This window comes from Rattus norvegicus, chromosome 2 (assembly GCF_021556685.1).
Source record: "Rattus norvegicus strain SHRSP/BbbUtx chromosome 2, alternate assembly SHRSP_T2T, whole genome shotgun sequence".
Lineage (NCBI taxonomy): Eukaryota > Metazoa > Chordata > Mammalia > Rodentia > Muridae > Rattus > Rattus norvegicus.
The window spans coordinates 36,725,479-36,740,909 of record NC_141535.1 but is presented as its reverse complement, the minus strand read 5'-3'; the positions used below and the strand labels follow the sequence as shown (position 1 = coordinate 36,740,909).

The 15,431-nt window shown below is 36.8% G+C and overlaps 1 protein-coding gene across 41 annotated transcripts in view; it reads left to right on the top strand.

Moving 5' to 3' along the window:
- The window catches only part of Erbin (erbb2 interacting protein), a 101,742-nt gene that overhangs the window by 14,213 nt on the left and 72,098 nt on the right, over positions 1-15,431 (top strand). For 33 of the 41 annotated variants that reach the window (NM_001427815.1, XM_087628320.1, XM_087628285.1 and 30 more), the window contains 1 exon segment: positions 12,975-13,022. The gene's annotated coding sequence lies outside the window, so the exon portion shown is untranslated. 41 annotated transcript variants of the gene reach the window in all.

The window sequence follows — 15,431 nt, the reverse complement described above, 5'->3', positions numbered from 1 at the left end:
CCCCAGGTGGGGAAGTCTCTGGATGGCCTTTTCTTCAGTCCTTGGTCTACTCTTTATCCCTGTATTTCTTCCCATGAGTATTTTGTTCTCCCTTTTTAAGAAGGAGTGAAACATTCACATTTTGGTCTTACTTCTTCTTGAGCTTTATACGATCTATGAATTTTTTCTTAGACATTCCCAGCTTTTGGACTAAATATCCGCCTATCAGAGAGTGCATACCATGTGTGTTCTTTTGTGACTGGGATACTTCATTCAGAATGAGATTTTCTAGTTCCATCCATTTTGCCAAGAATTTCATGAAGTCATTGTTTTTAATAGCTGAGTAGTACTCTCTTGTATAAATGTAACACATTCTCTGTATCCATTTCTCTGTTGAAGGACATCTGGGAATATAGTGGAGCATGTGTCCTTGTTATATGTTGGAGCATCTTTTAGGTATATGCCCAGGAGTGGTATAACTGGGTCCTCAGGTAGTCCAAGTCCAATTTTCTGAGGAACCTCCAGACTGATTCCCAGAATGGTTTTACCAGTCTGCAATCTCACCAACAATGGAGGAGTGTTCCTCTTTCTCTACATCCTTGCCAGCATCTGCTGTCACCTGAGTTTTTGATCTTAGCCATTCTCACTGGTGTGAGGTGGAATCTCAGGGTTGTTTTGATTTGCATTTCCCTGATGACTAAGGATGTTGAACATTTCTTTAGGTGCTTCTTGGCTATTCGATATTCCTTAGTTGAGAATTCTTTGTTTAGCTCTGTACTCCATTTTTTTTAAAATGTATTTTTTTTTTTTGGTTCTTTTTTTCGGAGCTGGGGACCGAACCCAGGGCCTTGCGCTTCCTAGGTAAGCGCTCTACCACTGAGCTAAATCCCCAGCCCCACTAAAATGTATTTTTAAAAAATATTTATTTATTATATATAAGTACCCTGTAGCTGTCTTCAGACACACCAGAAGAGGGCATCAGATCCCATTACAGATGGTTGTGAGCCACCATGTGGTTGCTGGGATTTGAACTCAGGACCTCTGGAAGAGCAGCCAGTGCTCTTAACCACTGAGCCATCTCTCCAGCCCCCTGTACTCCATTTTTTAATGAGTTATTTGATTCTCTGGAGTCTAACTTCTTGAGTTCTTTGTATATATTGGTTAGTAGCTCTCTATGGGATGTAGGATTGGTAAAGATCTTTTCCCATTCTGTTGGTTGCCATTTTGTCCTAAGGACAGTGTTCTTTGCCTTACAAAATCTTTGCAATTTTATGAGGTCCCATTTGTCGATTCTTGATCTTAGAGCATAAGATACTGATGTTCTGTTCAGGAAATTTCTCCCTGTGCCCATGTGTTCCAGGCTCTTCCCCACTTTCTCTTCTATTAGTTTGAGTGTATCTGGTTTGATGTGGTGGTCCTTGATCCACTTGGACTTGATCTTTGTACAAGGAGATAAGAATGGATCGATTTGCATTCTTCTACATGCTGACTTTCAGTTCAACCAGCTCCATTTGTTGAAAATGCTGTCTGTTTTCCATTGGATGGTTTTAGCTCCTTTGTCAAAGATGAAGTGACCATAGGTGTGTGGGTTCATTTCTGGGTCTTCAGTTCTGTTCCATTGGTCTATCTGTCTGTCTCTGTACCAATACCATGCAGTTTTTATCACTATTGCTCTGTAATACTGCTTGAAGTCAGGGATAGGGATTACCCCAGAAGTTCATTTATTGTTGGGGATAGTTTTCGCTATCCTGGGTTTTTTTGTTGTTCCAAATGAATTTGCAAATTGTTCTTTCTATCTCTGTGAAAAATTGAGTTGGAATTTTGATGGGGATTGCATTAAATCTGTAGATTGCTTTTGTCAAGATGGCCATTTTTACTATATTAATCCTGCCAATCCATGAGCATGGGAGGTCTTTCCATCATCTGAGGTCTTCCTCAATTTCTTTCTTCAGAGACTTGAAGTTCTTGTCATACAGATCTTTCACTTGCTTGGTTAGAGTCACACCAAGGTATTTTTATATTATTTGGGACTATTGTGAGGGGTGCTATTTCCCTAATTTCCTTCTTAGCCTGTTTGTCCTTTGAGAAGAGGAAGGCTACTGATTTGTTTGAGTTAATTTTATATCCAGCCACTTTGCTGAAGGTGTTTATCAGGCTTACTAATTCTCTGGTGGAAAATTTGGGGTCACTTAAGTATACTATTATATCATCTGCAAAGAGTGATATTTTGACTTCTTCCTTTCCAATTTGTATCCCTTTGACCTCCTTTCGCTGTCTGATTGCTCTGGCTAGAACTTTGAGTACTGTATGGAGTAAGTAGGGAGAGAGTGGGCAGCCTTGTCTACTCCCTGATTTTAGTGGGATTGCTTCATTTCTCTGCATTTAGTTTAATGTTAGCTACTGGTTTGCTGTATATTGCTTTTACTATAATTAGGTATGGGCCTTGAATTCCTGATCTTTCCAAGACATTACGATAAAGGGGTGTTGAATTTTGTCAAATGTTTTCTCAGCATCTAATGAGATGATCATGTGGTTTTTTGAGTTTGTTTACATAGTGGATTATGTTGATGGATTTCCATATATTGAACCGTCCCTGCATCCCTGGGATGAAGCCTACTTAATCATGATGGATGATCATTTTGATGTGGTCTTGGATTTGGTTTGTGAGAATTTTATTGAGTAATTTTGTATCAATATTCATAAGAGAAATTGGTTTGAAGTTCTCTTTGTGGGATCTTCGTGTGGTTTAGGTATAATTATAATTGTGGCTTCATAGAAGGAATTGGGTATTGTTCCTTCTGTTTCTATTTTGTGGAATAGTTTGGGCAGTGTTGGTATGAGGTCTTGTATGAATGTGTGATATAATTCGGCACTAAACTCATCAGGTTCTGGGCTTTTTTTGGTTAGGAAACTTTTAATGACTGCTTTAATTTATTTTGGAGTTACAGGATTTTTTTAGATGGTTTATCTGATCCTGATTTACTTTGATACCTTGTATCTGTCTAGAAAATTGTCCATTTCCTCCAGATTTTTCAGTTTTGTTCAGTATAGGCTTTTGTAGGATCTGATGATTTTTTTAATTCCTTCAGTTTCTGTTGTTATGTCTCCCTTTTCATTTTTGAGAGATGGAGATCTTGATTGGGATTGTATTAAATCTGGAAATAGCTTTTGGTAGAATGGAAGATTAGCTGGCCTCACCAGGCAGGGCCTGGAGTTTAAATGTGGTGTGGGAAAGGAAGAAGTTATGTTGGTAGGAGTTTTCTCTATTTATAAAAATGCTTTGTTTCAGATTCTCAGTTAAGTTTTTTATTTTGAAATACTTGTATGTTCACATAGAGTTTGCCGTGAGGTTCTGTGTTCTTTTTATTCCATTTACCTTAGTGATATTGTACATTAGTGTATTGAAGAATTACAATTGCCAGTTTTGTGGAAGCATTTCATTCAATGTCTTAAAAGTATCCTCCAGATTTTGACAACTCAGATTTTCATTGTTTTTACCTTTTTTTTCTTAAAAAATAAAAAAGATACTATGAAAAATCTTTGGACACATTATAGATATTTTTTTCATAGAGGTTTGCCCAGCTCATTACCATACTTTTGTAATCCCCTTACCCATAGGACCACTTAACTACTTATGTAAAAGAAACTATGACATAGCAAAGAAGGCTTCTATCATTAATCTAAAAATGTAAGCATCTTAGCAAAAAGAGACAATTAAATGTTAGTTTAGCCCTTTAAAATTTGTTTGATCTATGTAATGTTTCAGGGTCCATTTTTATTTCTTTTGAAACAGGCTGTCCATGTAGCCCAAGCTGTTGTCCAATTTGCTGAGAGAAGGTATCTTGCTGAGACCTGTGGCTCTTTGATATGGCTGGCCAGCAAACTCTAGGGATCCTCCTGTCTACTTCCCCATTGCTAGGAGCATGTGCTACCATGCCTGACTTTCTAATATGGGTTCTGGGGATCTAACTCAGATCCTTTTGCTGCAGGGTTGCACTTCCCTGAGCTATCATGTCCTCAGCCTGTTTAGTGAAGTATTTTTATTACATTGTTTTTTCACATATGTGTGTGGTTATAAAAGCACCGACGGTCAAAGGATACCAGTGGGTAATGGGTTTTCTACTTTGACCCTGTAGGTTCTGGGGCTTGAACTCAATTCATCATGCTTGGCCTCAAGTGCTTTTACTTGCTGAGGTATTTTGCCATACTAGTAAGTGGAGATTTCATCTTGGCTATGTGAATTAATATATGTTCTATACCTTGTAATGATTTTCCTGTTATAAAGTTTGGATAACACATCTCCATAGATATAGTTTGTAGTTGTGAGTCTACATTTATTTATGTCTCTTCTACTTAAGTATATTTTGTCACTTGGATTTTAACATTCAAAACTGAGCTGAGCTATATTTAGTAGTATATTCCTATAATCTCAACATTCTAGAGGTTAAGACAGGAGTATCGAAAGTTTGAGACTATCTGAACTACACAGTGAACTTCTTGTCTCTGCTCAGCTACATGGTGGGTCTCTGTCTCTCTCTGCATCTGTCCGTCCATCTGTCCGTCTATTGGTCTCTGTTTTACAAACACACACACACACACACACACACACACACACACACGCAAGACAATTCTTCCTTTGAGCTAACTAAGCTACTTTTCATTAAAAAGTACCAGTCTTATTTGATAGCAATGGAAAATTAATTAATATACTTTATTTGAAGTGAAAAATCATAGGTACTTTAATGTTCCAAACTATATACAAGGATTGAAAAGGGAGGGGGTGACCTATTTTTCTACTAACTAGAACAAACAATAGATAACAATACTATTGTTATAACCATATTGTTTGCCATGATCTTGTTAGATTTTGTTAGAAAATATCATTAAGTGTTTTTTTGGGGGGGTTGGGGATGGAGTAGGGGGGTGTTTCAAGATAGGATTTCTCTGTGTAGCCCTGGTTGTCTTGGAACTTACTCTATATAGACCAGGCTGACCTTGAACTCACAGAGATCTGCCTGCTTCTGCCTCCTTGAGTGCTGGAATTAAGGTGTGCACCACCACCACCGCCAGGCTGTCATTGAATATTTTAAAGATGCATATTAGTATTCTGTGGAGAAGTTGAAAAAAAATCAAAGCTCACTCCTTTTAAAATGGAATTTATACCTTTGCAGTTCCACTTCCGTCTGTGCAAGAGAATAAACACTCGCCTTCAAAATATGTATAGTCCTCAACGACACCGATTCCGGTGTTGATTAATTATAGAAGGGATTAGTTAAAAGAGTAGAGCAGATGCCACTCTGCACTTAGAGTGAATTATTGACGAAACACAGATGAATCTCATAAACATTGTTTAATGAAAGAAGCCAGACACAAAAGAGTATATATTGTATGAGTCTATTTACTATGAAATGTAAAACTCAGCTCTAGTGTTGGGTATGACTTTATTGCTTCTGGATAGTAGGGGCATTAACTGGATGAAGGATATAAGGGAATTTTTGGTAGTGAAAATGTCCCGAAACCCCAGTATATACTCTAAGATGTGTTCATTTCATTGTATGAAACTTTGCCGAAAACAAACAACAAAAACCAATAAGAAAACAGAGCAGGTGAAATGACTCAGAAGATAAAGCATTTGCTACCAATCCTTACAACATGAATTTTATTCCTGCAAGTTTTTCTCTGACATCTGTGTGATATGACGTGTTCATCCACAATACATGAATATAATAAGAATTTTACTAACAGACAGTAATATGCACATTTAGATCCTGCCTGCCAGAGATTCTGATTTAACTTGTTTAGGGTGTTTGCTTATTCATGGAGTCTGATTACGGTATTATAATTAAGAACTGTGAGTTCACTAGTAAGTAAGAGATCATTGGTTACAGATACACCTTGCCTTTGGATGGTGCCATCATGAATGCACCTGTTACACGTGTAGATTGACACAGGAATGTTGTATTGCCAAATAAGCTACAATTAGAAGAGACATTGCTGTTTGTGCCAAGATTTGATGACAAAAAGTGCTTGATAAATTTTAAAACAAAGTCTTGATATTCCATAATTTATTAGATGTTTAAAGATGTTTTAACAATTATAAAATATTTTGAAAAAAGCAAAACAATCTAGCCATTCCAAATACACATATTTGTGTTTTCCCAGATTTATGACTAAAGGATGTTTAAAGTTATGTGGGATTGACTCCCAATTACACGATATCACTCCATTTACAATTTATTATATCTGTGAGAACTCCTGTCAGATGTGGTGTTTTACTGTGTCAGTTCCTTATTCTGTAAGGAATTGTACTTCTCCATTTGAGTTAGATAATATGTGAAGATGCATTTTAGGTGTCTTTGCTGGGGAGGGTGTGTGTCTGTCTGTCTGTCTGTGGGTCTCTATAGAGCGGTCCTCAATCTTTCTAATCCTGTAACCCTTTATACAGTTCCTCATGTTGTGGTGACCCCAACCATATACTTTTATTGCTACTTTATAACTAATTTTGCTGTTATGAATTATAATGTAAATATCTGTGTTTTCAGATGGTCTTAGGGATCCCTGTGAAAAGGTTGTTCTCCCCCAAAGGTGTTGTGTGATCACAGGTTGAGAGTCACTGGTGTAGAGGTGTACGTACAGTCTAGAAGAGTGTGTCTGATTCCTTGGACTGGAGTTGTAAGCAACCAGATGACAGTGCTGGGAACTGAAATCTGGTCCTATGAAGAGCAGCAAGTGCTGTTTAACCATGAAACCAAGGGACATCTGTCAGTTTTGAGAACAACCAGCCAATGTGGTACTCTGAATTTTTTGGTATCAGGAGAGGCAATGCAGATCATCAGTAGTGAGGTCACTTTGAATGTCAATTTTTTTTTAAATTGTGTTGCAGAAAACTAATGATCTAGCATTTGACCAGTGTCTTAGGGTTTACATTGCTGTGAAGAGACACCTAGGCAGCTCTTTTAAGGACAACATTTAATTTGGGCTGGCTTAGTCTCAGAGGTTCAGTTCAGTCCATTATCATTATGGTGGGAACATCCAGGCAAGCATGGTGTAGGAGGAGCTGAGAGCTCTGCATCTTCATCTGAAGGCTGCTAGGAGAAGACTGGATCTCATGTGATCAGGAGTAGGGTCTCATTGTCTACCCACACAGTAACCCCCTTCCTCCAACAAGGTCACACCCACTCCAACAAAGCCACACCTCCTAATAGCTCCACTCTCTGGGCCAACTATACTATAGATGTGTTTCTGTTGTAGGTAATTTGTACGTGGACAACTTAAAGCAAATAGTAGCGTAGCAATATGACAGAGTCAACAGTACTCTTTGTATACTTTGATTCTGCTTAAATTTCCATAACTAATACAGCATAAAACATGAAGGTATATCTATATGTAAGCATTTTTAAATAAAGTTGTTTCATAATCATAATTTTAGATTTTGTACTTTATTTCCCCCCTATTTTAAGAACTTATATTAACTTATTTAACTAGGGCACATGTATTCTAGGTAAGTGCTTCACTCCTGAGCTATTCTCTCAATCTCTAGTATAAAAATTTTCACCAGAGTCTACAATTTTCTTCACAAACAATTCATACTGAGTTTAAGAAGATAAATAATACTGAAATGTTACTTCTTGACTTGAATAATAAGAGATTTCTTATTTGCTACATAACTATTTAATCTATCTTTTAAAAAGAGTTCCAGCCAAAATGCAAATCATTTATAAATAAAATCAAATATACCTGCTTCAAAATTTTGTTACTAAATACAATTTTACATAAACATTATTTACCATTCAAATAGCATATTATATTCTTTTTGTTTGCCTGCACACATGTGCTGCTGGGAGGGAGCCAGGAGAAAGAAAATATATAAGTTAAAAAAATTTAGAAGATTGTGAAACTAATTTATTGGGATGTATCAATATTAAAATTACTATGATTTGATAAAGGACAGGATAAAGCATTTGCTTTTATGTTGTGACACACATGTGATATATGCATGTGTCCAGGAGTGTACCCTGTGATGCACAGAGAAGGCAGAGGTTGATTTAGATAACTTCCTCTGTTGTTCTCCATTTTAGTTTAAAAATCACTATCACTCTCTGCCTGTTCCTTTGAAGCAGGGTCTCTCCCTGAACCTAGAGCTCATGTTTTCTAGGCTAAAATGGAAGCCAAAAAGCCACAGTAATTCTCATGTTATTGTTTTGCACCCCAGAGCTGGAGTGACAGGCATCAGGGAGTACCCACTTGATAAGTAGATGATAGACTCTAAGCTCTGGTTTTTATGATTGCGCTCTTTAACTGCTACGCCTGCTCCCTAACTCCTTTACTGATTTTGTTTTGCATGTTTGTGTGGAATATATACATGTATATACATTCATGTGTATGTGTGAGTGCACGTAGGTGCATGTTATGTTGAGGTCCAAGGTCGACATCTTTAGTTTTAAAGATCATTTCCCACCTTCCTCATTGAGCTTTATAATAAGGCTTGTCTTGATAGCCAGCTCTCCCCAGAGACCTCCTGTCTGTACTTTCTGCTGCTACGCCCACTTTGTGTTTACTTGGGTTCTGGTATAAAATTTATGATGTTGAGTCCTTCAGTGTGGATGGAAAGATAGAGATAGTGATTTACAAAGTAACTGAGAATATTTATATTAGATTTTTTCATGTATTTGAATCTTTTTCTAAATTTTGAATTCAGAATCTTTGGTATAAAACTGTCAATATGACTGACCCTTTATATGAAGTAGAGACTAGAAAAATAAGATTATATGAAGGATATAATTGGCCTTGTGGGCACTCAAGGACTAAATTGTTAGTTTCAGAAAGAAATTGGAACAAATAATTAGAAAGTTATTAGGAATTAATTTTTCATTAATGGGAGCTTTTGATTCTGGTCTGCTCGTTATACGGATACTGTCTTAGTTTTACCGTGTTTTGGAGAGAGATGATTGATTAGCTATTTGGTGTGTAGGGATGTTGCTGTTACAGTGGATATGGGGAAGCACCCTTCATATGGGAGAACAGCGTTGAGAGAAGGGCCGCTCTATTGAGCTGGGTGCTTGTTATATATACTCTGCCTTAGCATAGGCATGCTATGGGTTTGTGGTGACATTGTTTTAGAGAAGTCTCTGTGAAGTAGGAAGCTATTCTAAAGAGGCCTGGTATGTGTTTCTTGCACAGTGTGATGTCTCCAGGGTTTATCCCTGCTATAACATATACCAGTCCTTTTTGAAAAAATAGCTGAATGGATGTGAGGTTTGGTTTATCTTAGGTCATTGATAAATCTTTGGTCTGCTTCAACATTTTGCTTCCTGTATAATGCTGTCACACTACAGTTTTTTTTTTCTTTTTTTGAGAATATTTGTTTAGTGTTGTTATATAGCAACTGTTTTGGTTTTTTGGTTTTTTGGTTTTTTTCCTCCCGAGAAAGGGTTTCTCTGTAACCCTGGTTGTGCTGAAACTCAATATGTAGACCAGGCTGGCCTTGAAGAAATCCACTTGCCTCCCCCACTCCCTTTTACTAGGAGTAAAGGTGTGTGCAACCATTTCCAGCAGTATGTCTAATGTTTTAAATTTGCCAATCTGTTTTCCTAACTGGCTGTACCATTTTAATATTTCCATCTGTAATATATAGGAGTTCTAGTTTCTCCACATCCCCTGTAACATTTATTTCTGTCTTGATAATTCCTCTACTGGCATACTGTTGAATTACTGGAGTTTTTGATTTGTATTTTTCCTAATGACAAAAATGCTAGCATTTTTCTGTGCTCTGGGTTTTTGTTTACTTTTGGAGAAAAACCTGTTCAAATTCTTTCTGTGCATGTCTCTCTGTCTGTCTCTGTCTTTGAGTCAGGAGTTCTAACTACTGGTCAATATCCTTATATAGCCAAGGATTAATTTGAATTTATAATCTTCCTATTTCTACTTCTGAGTATCACAGGGATGTGTTACCACCATGCTCAGTTTATGTTGTGTTGAGGATTAAACCCAGGGTCTCATGCTTCAAATAGTTTATTAATAGAAATATATCTCTCTGCCCATCTTGTGACTTCAATTTGTTGAATTTTAAGAGTTCTTTATAATATAGTTACAAGTTCACCGTCATATAGATGGTTTAAAGCTATACTCCAGTTCTGTGGGGTGTCTTTTCAACTTTCTTGTAGTAATAATATTCTTTAAATTATCAAGAATGTCTCTAGTGTTTGTTTTATTCTTGGAAGTGATATTTGATGGTTAAATTAGTTTAACTGAGGAGATAGTTTTGTTTGTAATGTAGTAAAATTTTTGTCAAGAATGAATGTGCATTTTTGTTTATGTAGATGTTATTTGATATTTAGGGAGAAAATTCACTTTTCTTTTTTATCTCCTTTTGAGATCTATAGGTAATAGTTTAATAGTTCATTCATCTTGGCGTTCCTTAGTTAGACTTTACTGTTGTTGTCTTATGATGTAGGACATCTGACCTCAAATGATACTTTTGGTTGTTTCTCTTGAGAGCTGGGATATGTACTAGGCCAGGCTGAATTTAGGATTTTCTGAAAAAAAAATTTTTTTTTAATAAAAAGTCTCTTTGAATAATCCTGATTGGCCTTCAACTTGTCATCCTCAGACTCTTTTGAAGCATTCTTGAGTCTGCATGTTAAAATAGTAATTTATGCTAACTTTGAAAGATACAGTATCAAAGTTATATTGAATTTATAATAATGAATTAGAAAATGAGATTTAATGTTACATTTTTATAAAAAGCTATTCATATTTTCAAACTACTGTTTGAATCTAGCAATTTAAATTTTTTTCTCTGTACTAATGAATACCCATTCTCATTTCTTCTGTATGTTTTGTGTTTGTTGAGTGTTCTGAGAAATTGTCTACATTTTGACCTTGCAAGGAATGGTAAGCTGGCTCACACTCCGTAAGATTCATGCTACCCCTTCTTGCACTCACACCCTCAGAAGTCTTTGTGTGCTTGTGTGTGTTGGGAGTGCTAGAGTAAGCATTCTACTGCTTAGGTACATTCCTGGCCTTTCTCTCTGTCCTCTATTTTTGTGAGCATGGTGTGTGTCCTTGTGTGGGTGACGTGGGAAGGAGGGTTGTTCTGGAGACCAGAGGAAGGTGTGTTTTCTATCATTTTCTGCCTTACTCATTTCCTTGAGACTGGTCTTCATCTGAGTTTGGACGGAGGTGGTGGCCAGCAAGCCCCAGTGGCCCTCCTGTTCCCACCTCCCTCAGCGCTAGTGTTAAGGTGTGCATGTCCACCTGGCTTCTAACATGGATGCTAGAATCGCAACTCATGTCCTCATGCTTTCGCAGCAAGTGCTTTTCCTCCTGACTCTCTTCAGAATCCCACTTCTACTCTTAGTGTTTATATTCTCCTATCTAAACCAGAATCATTCATTACTTTTATTCTTTCCTCTCCTCTTTCCTTCTCTTTGATTCTTCCTTCCCCTCCCTTTTTTCTTTCCAGTAGCACTGGCAATTAATGTAAGACTTCACACATTCTAGGCAAGTGCTCTAAGCTGTGTCCTTGGATCATTCATTCATTCATTCATTCATTCATTCATTCACTTTAGACAGTGCTGTTAACTTACATCCAGACCCCGTACTTGTTTTGTAACCCAGACAGCTCTTAAGCCTGAGTTCTTCCTGCTTCTCTCTCCTGAACATCTAAGCTGTTCAGGGTACTTTCTCTCCTAGCAGTCTTAGTACCTTTATTAAATGGAACATTTGGTAGAGAGTTAGATATGCAAGTTTGAGTTTAGTAAATGACTCATGTTAGTATAGTTGGCATGGCTTGTGGACTGTATTCTCTACTCTTAGCTCATCTTTGATTTTTAGCCTCCAGTCATAGTAATTGGCACTATGAGAATTGAGGCTCACCTGAGACTGGACTTACAGTCTCAGGCAGTCTTCCTTTTTTTGCCCTTTTTTTGACTTCTTAGCTGTGGGAGGCCTTCTAGATGGAAAGCAAGGAGGTCATGGTAGTGAGGAAGACTTAATGCCCACAGAAACAGCTCTGCTCCTGTCTCCCACTGAGAAGAGCAGTGGATAAAAGCTCCTCTTTCATCCTCTAGATAGAGCTTTACAGGAGCCTTTTGTGTTTTTCTCAGCAGGTTTGACGTTCTGTTACAGCAGATTGAAGACTTTGATAAGATGTCGTTCCTGTTATTGGGATTTGCATTATCCTTGCATTACTCCTCTCTTTTCTTCCAGTTGATGTGTCAAAACACCTGTCTTTAAACATGCCCTGCCTTCAGCCAGTTTGGGGGACAAGTTGGAACCCAACCAAAGAATGCATTTGCTTATCATACTTAATATTGCATCTGTGTAGTTTTGAAATTTTTCAATTAAAAATTTTGACCAGTACCTTAAAACATCCAGTTGTATATGTTAATGGAATAATATAAATTTTTGATATAGATAAACTGTATAATCTTTAAGTCAGGTTAAACATCTGTCTTCAAATATTTATAGTTTTATTATGTATGATAAAAACTTTAAAAATTCTTTGTTCTGGCTAGATTAAGCTATCACTGGAGTAGGTTTGAGCAGATTTAGGTGTGTAAAAGAAGACTGAGGTCTGTGTTTTTGAGAGGGTGATATACAAAGCGTCAACAAGCAAAGGAGACTGGCACACCCCTTCAGTAACGGATGTGGTATGTGTGCAGAAATGGCAGGACAAAGCATGTGAGGCTGGGTTAGCAGTGGGGACTACAGAGATGGCTTGTGGCAAAGTTCTTAGTGCTGCTCTAGAGGATGTGCGTTCATGCCTCAGTGCCCACATTGGGTGGCTCACACATTGTCTGTAACCCAGAGGGATCTGACTCCCTCTGGACCTCTACTGGCATGCATACACACATAAATTAAAAAAAAAATTATTTTTAAAAACACAACAGGAAGAATAAATGAAGACAATAAATGTAAACAATTGTGTTATAAATTAGGAATTAGAAGCGCTGTTAATGAAGATATATTTTTATTTTTTTTTCTTTTCATAGAATGTTGGCTCAATTAAGAAACATCAGGGAGATTAATTCAACTCAGTGGTAAGTAGATTTAATATCTTTTTTGTTTTGTTTTATTTAACTTATCTAGCCCTTTGCTTTGCTTGAAACTTCTATGTAAACCGGGCTGGCCTCAAAGAGATCTATCTCCCAAGGGCTGGGATAAAAGGTTAGATTTAATTTTTGTTAGAAAGTTGTCAGTTTATTATGTTCCTTTTCTGGGTTGACCATTTTTCTTCATTTATGATTAGAAGATTCTTAACTCTAGTATCACCTCTGGCTTTTATAGTAGCTTTTCCTAAAGTTCTAATTAGCGGCCTAACAATTTGACTGTTTTGTAATATTATGTTTGGGAAGATCTTGCTTTAAGTAATTTTACTCTTTAGCTTTCTCTTTGTAGTACATGTGTTCCCTCCTCTCAAGGATTAAGGTTCCTTTGATTCTTTTTTTAAATCAGCAGCTTTCATTCTATACTATTCTATCTGCAGACCTATATAGCATTCAGGTCAATTTTTGCATTGGCTCTGTGCCCACTCAGTTTAATTTGAGGACTAGGAATCTGGGATGGTGGCTCAGGCTTGTAGTACTAACTTTTGAGGCTGAGTCAGGAGGCTCACATGCCTCCAGGAGGCCAGCCTAGGGCAGTATGAGACCTTGTCAAACAAACAAACAAAAAAATGACAGTAAGAAAAGAAAAATCTGAATTTCATCTGACCTTTGAATTACTCTTTGTAGCTTTCATCCACAGAAGTGTTGGTTTGAGTGTGCTTGCTATGGAGCTTTCTAGAACAGCACACATATTTAGCACTCCTTTTCTGGATTAATTTCCTGTTATAATTTTGTATCCGTTTCCTCTGTGAAAACAAACACTAGAGATTTTCAATTTAACAGTTACCTTATAAATTATTATGTACTTCAGATTTCCTACATCATATCCAAAATAAATATACTGTCTTTCAGATTATATACATGAGGTAATAACATCTCATTTAGCATTACATTTCTAAATCTGGAATGGTTTCTTGGAAATGCACTTTTTAAAAAGCCCTATCATGAGGTTGGGGATTTAGCTCAGTGGTAGAGCGCTTGCAAGGCCCTGGGTTTGATCCCCAGCTCCGAAAAACAGAACAAAAACAAAAAAAAAAAAAGCCATATCATCCAGGTTCTTATACATTGTTAAGTTACTTGTTCAGACATGTTTGTTAATGTATGCTATGTGAGAATCGTAGTTTGAATCACTGTAGTAATTCAATGAAATTGAACTTTCTATAATGATGGGAATGTTATGTAACTGTTTGATCCACTTTAGTATCCCTAGTAGGGAATAAGGAAATGGCATTTTAAATTTTATTTGATTTAACCTTAATATTAAATGTAATATTAAGCATGTATGTCTACTGGCTACCATACTAGACAACAGGCAGCAGGTTTTTAAATTGCCTAACTATCCATTTAAATGAGGGATTTTACATCTATTTTGGGGATTTAAAAATTTGTCTCATTAGTATACAACTTTTTATGAGTTACATTCCTTATTGAATGAGCTGTTTATCCTGTTGGTAAAATGGACATTTTTACGAACATAGAGTTGTTAGTAAGAATTCTGTTTTTCTTTCTTTCTCTCTCTCGCTCTCTCTCTCTCTCTCTCTCTCTCTCTCTCTCTCTCTAAAGATTTTAGAAGGAAACTTCTTGGGTCTGTGATGCTGGAATTCTAAACCGTGCGAGCCGTGTATGGTCAATAAGCAAGCACTTTATCACTGCGCTGTGCCTTCAGCTGCACATGAAAACACCTGATGCTTTGCCTACTAGATTTCCTTTTAATCTTTAAGTAGTGTATAAATAGAGCTGTTGATACAGATTTTGGGGCTCTAGTTCAAATGTATATTACATGCTTTTTCAAAAAAATATTTTATGAGTATGCATAGTTCTAAAAAAGCAACTCTAACTACTATGTTAAAGATCTTTATTTCTGGCTGTTGTTTCTAGTTAAGAAGCTCTGGTTCTCTCTAGAAAATTGTAATGAAGATAAAGAAAATATTTATAAATCTTATCCAAAGAACTTCTGGATAGTGCCTGATGACTGAGTAAAGTCAGGGTAGAAACAGTGGCACTGGGCAGCCCTTCCCGTCTAGAGTTGCACATTGATACATCAGAAAGTGGGAAGTAGAACCTTTAGTGCCTTGCTGAGCCACATTGTATCCTGAGGCAAGGAAAAGCAGTATTGATTATATATATTTTATTTGAACATTGGCATTTTATTCATAAATGATTTTTCAGTAATTAGAGTATTTAAAGTATTTCTCTTACTGAGTTTTTGATACTTTCTTATATTTTGTGCCTGAGGTCTTACTGGTTTTAACTCTGGCTTATTGCTGTTCAAAAGTATTGTTCTTGTACCTAAGGCAAGAACCATATTCATGCACAAAGAATGACTAATCAATTGGTGACCGC